General features: G+C 45.5%; 1 non-coding gene and 1 pseudogene across 1 annotated transcript; one reads left to right on the top strand and one right to left on the bottom strand.

Annotated features, from left to right (window-relative positions):
* Nucleotides 1–1,272: 1,272 nt before the first annotated feature.
* LOC121877904 lies at nt 1,273–1,435 on the bottom strand. Its single transcript, XR_006091062.1, has one exon. It is a non-coding gene; the product is annotated as a U1 spliceosomal RNA (small nuclear RNA).
* Nucleotides 1,436–2,749: 1,314 nt separating this feature from the next.
* LOC121877907 lies at nt 2,750–2,869 on the top strand (annotated as a pseudogene).
* The last annotated feature ends 3,715 nt before the right edge of the window (nt 2,870–6,584 follow it).

The following is a 6,584-nucleotide window of genomic DNA, read 5'->3' as shown; positions in this document are numbered from 1 at the left end:
GTTGGCCACAAATTTTACAAACAGTGCGGCCAGGCTTAGGGTTGCCAATGTACTCCCATAGGTACCTGTACCCTAGGTGCAGTCTCATGTACATAATCTGTTGAGATCGAGTCATGGATTGATACTCTTTGTAGTGGCGGTTGTCATCACCGGTTACAGCGTCATAGTGGCATAGTGTGAAGCTACCCCGTTGCTTCAGGTGTGTCCAATTTTCATCGAATGCCTCTCGTTGTGTGGCGTGTATGCGAGATTTGAGATGACTCAAGGAGAGGGCGAGAGCGGCTTCAATATCTTCTTCTTGTGTAGCTTCTTTGGCAAGCCGACCAACAGTGTCACAGGCAGTTATTCCTATAAGTGACGGGATCTAAATAAACTTGACACGGATGTCATCAGTTTGTTCTAGCCCGGCGACGGCGGCTAGGGTGTGTTGGGCGGCAGGGGAGGAGGGGGAGGTAATTTGAGCCTCGCTAGCGCCGAAGTGCTGTCACTGATTATATGGAGGTTCCAGCGTTCAGTGCGAGCATACAGTAGGTCGCCACCTCATGAATGCCCGCGAGGATGGCTATGCTTTCAGCATCAGTGGCGGAGGCCCAGTCGTGGACCCTGATTTTCCTGCAGGCCTGGCGCTCAGGAATCCACACAGCTGCCCCAGCGCTGCCCAGCGTGGTAACAGACCCATCACAGTAGACGAGGATAGGAGGGTGGGAGGTCTTAAGAGAGGAGGCGACATCATTAATCTGCTCAAGGCAGTTAAGTTTGAGCATATACCGCAGTTGGGTGGATTTACGACCAGGGTAGGTGTGGACGACAACATCAACACTCGGGGAAGTCCACGGCGGTAGAGGCGAATGAAAAGTGATTGATAGATTTGTAAACAAAGGGGCACAGCAGAAGGTGTTAACATCTTCGAATTTAAAAATTTTCAATATAGCTAATTTTTTATTTGTGTGATCTGTTTTTTTTTTCAAGTAGGTCATTGTCCGTACAACTCTCTTTTGTGCAGTAACCAGAGATTATGTTTTTGAAGAGCTAGAGGCCCCCCCCCCCCATACTGTGTGACAGTGTATCAGGTGTTGGTAAACAAGATCATGATAGATTTCTTTCATTGCTCTGACAGTGAGTGACTGTCGAGTGTGATACAGACTATTAAAAAAAATTCTTTGCTGACCTTAAGCATAAATCAAGTACTATTTATTAACAGAGACCTTGTTAAGCTGTAAAAATACGCCGTTGTACCTTATATTTCTTATGTAATCCCTTATGAATTGTGTAAGGGGGATAGCGCGAACGCAGTCCCCCGCTAACAAAAATTGCACACTCGAGTTAACCACATTTGGGTTAATCGCAAGGGTCAGCATCACCGGAGTGCAATGGTGAGCCTCGCCCTGGGAAAACCGCCTTCGTGATCACGGTATCTCCTGTGCCAGGTAAGTATGCCCTGAATTGTTCATCCTAAACCCTAACCTAACTTGACTGACTATCATTGTGCTGAACCATCTCTCTTATGTTATTTATTTAAATTTATAAACCAATTATATGATAACTTTTTATATAATTCGTAATATGCTAAAATAAAAATTGTCACATTAGAAGTGAGAGGCATATGATGGAAATAAACAAGTTTGGCTTTATAAACTATTCATTTCCATCAAAACACAAACATAAGGGGTTAGAAAATTTTAACTATTGATAATTTTTCGCGTTTTTCTTGTGTCTAATTCAATATGATTTCCCATTAGATCCAAAATAAAGTAATTAATAGTATCTCAACCATCAACTTTAGATTGATTTGCCAGGATAAGTTTGTATAGAGGTAAGCCAAGTTTTCTTCTGTAGCAAATTGATCCTGAAGTTTCTTCCTCTCACAATTAAGTCGTTTGGGATATTGCTTATGTACTTTATCTATTAATTATGAGGAACTTGCTATCCAGTGAGGGCTATCCCTCCTAATATAAAACTGAACATTGTGGAAATACTTTATTTGGCATAGTAATGAGATCAATATAGCCCAGAATCATTTTATTGGAAAATTGACTAATAACCAAACTAGAAATTGATACAATTCCAAATTTTCTACAATTATATGCAATAAATATTTATACTTGTGTAAGCATTTTACAAATACTTCAGGAACTACTTCTCTGGGCGGAGCTTCATTTTTTCATTAAGGTTGGCATACACGGTTCATAAAGTAATTGTCTCAATCATTTAGGCACTATCATTTTTAATGTAATTTATACTTTTTATAATGCAACGGAAATTAGTTTTCCAGCTTCTATGTAAAAAATAAAATAACAAAAACAGCGGGTGTATTGTTGGTATCATAGTTAAAAAACATTGGCAACGGGCGTATCTCTTCATGGGGAAGTACAGTGTAGGGTATGCGTCCTTCAGTCTGTCCCTCAAACATGCCAGTTTCTTCCTTCACTAACACTAGTCAATAATGTTCATAAAGAAAAAAGAAAGAAAGAATGAAAGAAAGAAATAACGAACAAAAGTGATTTTTTTTTAAGATTAAGGAAAACTAAAAATTGTAAATGGTAATATAACAATGAAGTGTAAAGAATAGTATAATAATTGGTAATATAATTACGGTTTTTGTTATTATAGATTACTAGTGTTGATGCATAAGGAGTTTGACTGTTTATCTGCAAACAGAACTCGAGATAAATTCTTGTTGCACCAATTTAAAACTAAAGTAAGGTTATTGTGTAATGTGCATTGCTTTGATTGCAACACAACAATCGACATCGTTTCTCGGCATTTTGGCTAAGATCAAAGTGTAGTAACTGTTCTTATCAGCTTAATGGAGAGTACATAATCAGTGTTCTTTTTTACATAGAAGGAATAGCACAGATTTGGACGTTCTGGGGGTGAAAGTAACAGAGTTACTCCTTTGTTGTTTTAGGTGGCGAGCAGGGAACCCAGTATTTCACCATTGCTGTGGTTATTACTAATACCATGCAGTGAGAGGAAACATACCGGGGGGGCCTGCAAAGCCCCAAACCTGGTCCCACGGGACCCCACGTGGGTGCTTCTCACACGTGGCTATTCCCTCCTCTCTGTACTTCCTTACTTCGTACTGGCTGAGGGACCTGCACTCATAGAAGTGTATTCGTCCCAAAGTCCCTCCCCGGTAAACCATCACCTTGCGATCGAGTGGGTTTGTGATGGCGAAAGGGAGGTCGGTACACAACTCTCGGCCGATCCTCCAGGAATACCGTGATAGTGCGGGTACACCCTGGTAAGGGGGTTGTCATGTGTGTGTGGGTGTTCGTGGGGGTAAAGCAAGATGGACGACGAAGAGCCAAGGGGAAGAAACGAAGGAGATCGCCAGCCGGAAAGAAGAAACCGAATGCTGACCATATGGTTCCCTGCACCACCATCCTTCAAATGCACAGAGAGGACGCAGGGATGCCCATGGGAATGTGCGTCATCGGGGTGGTCTGGCTGCAAGCAATCACTAGTCCGACATCTAAAGGAAGCCCACAACAAGAAAATCAACGAATATATGAACATGTGTGCAGGGTGCTATCTGGTACTGACTATCCGGCCAAGCAATCACACGTGCATCCTCAACAGGCAGATGAGGGAGGAGCAAAGGGTTCCCCATTTTCGTTTCCAGGGCGACGTGCAATACTGCCACTACTCTGCCCCAACGAAGAGAGGATTGAATAACCACAAGGTAGCAACACATGTACGGCAGTGGAGGAGGAGAGACAACCAACGTCAGGCGGAGCAACGACAGGGGAACCAACAGGCTGAAGGCAATCCAGCAAGCGCCCAGCCCTCACAGGAAGTTGGGGAAAATAGGGATAACGAGCAGAGGGAGCAGCCACAGAATTACGAGCAACAGCAGCAAAGAGAAACACAAGGGCAACGAGAAAGGCACAGATGGACACCTCCACCCAGGGATGGAGAAGTGGAGGGACCAGAGACACCACGCCCCGTCTCTGGGAGAAGTACACCAGTGTCACCACTGAGCCCAGACGATCAAGAAACGCGACTGAGGTCGATAACGCCGAGCCAGCTGCTCCAAAATGAACCCTCACCAAGAGAGGAATCACAGCACCCAGGGGACCTGACACCCCTCTTGCCCATGCCAAGAATGCCACTGTCACCTCTAAGCCCCGATGAAGAACATGGTGGAGACAGTACCCGAACAGGGGAACAGATAATGCAAAGTCAAGAAACAAATGAAGGAAGCCAAAGTAATCTCAGTGAATCCCCTACACCACTATCGCAAAGTGAAGCAACTCAAACACTAAGTGGTGAAGGCAACATACAGGAGCAGATTGGCATAACTCCTGAACCAAATGAAGAGCGAGATGAAGCTGAGGAGACATGGATACTGGAGCCGTTTCTGGGCACAGTGTATGAGATCCAGCGGAACCCGGACTGGGCAAGATTTGAAGAAGTACTGATTGAGATCGAGGTAGCAATACAAGCGGCAAACAGGATAAACATCTCTCAAGGACAGAACACGACCAGGAAAATCACCGATGCCAATGATTGCAAACAGATCCAGAGGCTGTACAAATACAACCGTCGCCGAGCAATACGGCTAATTGCCGAAGGGAACGGCGCAAGATGTGAAATAAGCAAGGAGAGAATAGAGGAACACTTCCAACACATGATGGTTGAAAAGGATTGTGACCTAAATACCGTGGAGCACATTCCCGAACCGCCACACGACAGACCAGAGATGGAAATGCAGCCCTTCACAGAGAAGGAAGTATTTACAAAACTAGCAGCAACAGAGAATTCGTCACCAGGTGAAGACAGAATATCATATGAGAACTGGAGAAAGGCTGACCCAAGCTGCCGAGTTATGGCAGCCATATTCAACGTGTGTCTCAGAGCCAAGAGAATACCAGTCTCCTGGAAACGATACAGAACAATACTTGTCCCCAAAAAAGGTGGTAACCCAGAAGTCGTTTCAAATTGGAGGCCTATAACACTGAGCCGCACAATATACAAGGTGTACACGGGATGCCTCACAGCACGACTCAGAAGGTGGCTCGTTGACAACGAGGTACTGTGCGCCGCACAGAAAGGATTCATGCCAAGTGATGGGGTGATAGAACACAACTACATACTTCAACATCACATGGACGATGCACGACGGAACAATGGCGATACCTGCATAGCAGCACTCGACTTGACCAATGCATTTGGCTCAGTGTCACTGGACCTCATTAAAAGAGCGCTCAACCGTATAGGGGTGGGACGGGATTTTGAAACAGTAGCAGGAGACATCATCAGTGGCAAGACGACAAGAATACTAACAAAGGAAGGAGAAACAGAAGAGATACCAGTGCAATGCGGTGTGCAACAGGGGTGCCCAATAAGTGGTCTCCTGTTCAATATAGCGGTCGAACCACTGTTGCGGAAAATCGCGGCCGAAGGAATGATACTGGACCAACAGCACAAGCACCCATGCTTAGCATATGCAGACGATATAACCATCATTACAAAACAGCAAGATAATCTACAGCAACTCCTCTACATAGCAACAGAACAATGCAGTATGATGGGACTGGACCTAAATCCTAGCAAAAGCTCATCATTGCACCTGTCTGGACGAAGACCTCGAGGAATGCGCCAGACACAGTTCTACGTGGGAGAAACGCCCATCCAATGGAAGAGCGATGGCGAAGCAACGCTCTTCTTGGGACGACCAGTTGGGTTCCATCTTCTGCCAAACATCCAAACAGTAGAGGAACTAATTCAACTCGGGACCAAAATACTGACAAGCAAGCTAGCACCGTGGCAGAGAATAGATGCAGTCAAGACATTCATGTTCCCGGCAGGAGTGCATGCAATGAGGACTTGGCAATTGAGGAAAACTGACTGGGCACACCTGGACAACGAAATGAAGACAATGCTTAAACACACGCTACATCTACCGTCAAGAGCGTCGAATGAGTACTTGTACGGAAGCAGTAAAGCTGGAGCGTGTGGTGTCCCACTCGCGGCAGAAGACTCTGACATTTTCCTGGTGGATACCGCATATAAATTACTCACGTCACCGGATCCTGACGTCAGGGAAATAGCCAGAGAAGAATGCCGGCGAGTGGCAACAATGACAACACGACAGGAGCCAAGCATGACCGACGCATGCATGTACTTAACACAGGGAGAGATGCAAACGCGAGGAGGAGACCACCAAACCATCTGGTCTAGAGCCAGGTGTGCCTCAGGCCGAATGGGGGTTTCCTGGATAGCAGAGGGAGGAGACAACATCAAGATAAAATGCACGGACTCCATCATTGAAGAAAAAGATAGAAGGAAGGTAGCCAAAACCATCCGGAGCCAGCGACGACAGATGAGAGATGAAGTTCTGCAGAATAAGCCTGACCAAGGGAAAGTGATGAAGCTCGTAGCACAAGAGAGAGCATCATCAGCATTTGTTCGAAATGGAGCGTATACAACCTTCGCAGACTGGCGTTTCATACACCGAGCAAGACTGAACCTACTCCCCGTCAATGGAGCGAAGCGAGGCCAGAATAGGGATCGGAGATGTCGTCGGTGCAATAGAGAAGAAACGCTCCCACATGTAGTAAACCACTGCATGATACACT

Source organism: Homarus americanus, unplaced genomic scaffold (genome assembly GCF_018991925.1).
Source record: "Homarus americanus isolate GMGI-L3 unplaced genomic scaffold, GMGI_Hamer_2.0 scaffold58264, whole genome shotgun sequence".
Taxonomy (NCBI): domain Eukaryota; kingdom Metazoa; phylum Arthropoda; class Malacostraca; order Decapoda; family Nephropidae; genus Homarus; species Homarus americanus.
The sequence above is the reverse complement of the archived record's forward strand: the minus strand, read 5'-3'. Positions and strand labels throughout refer to the sequence as shown.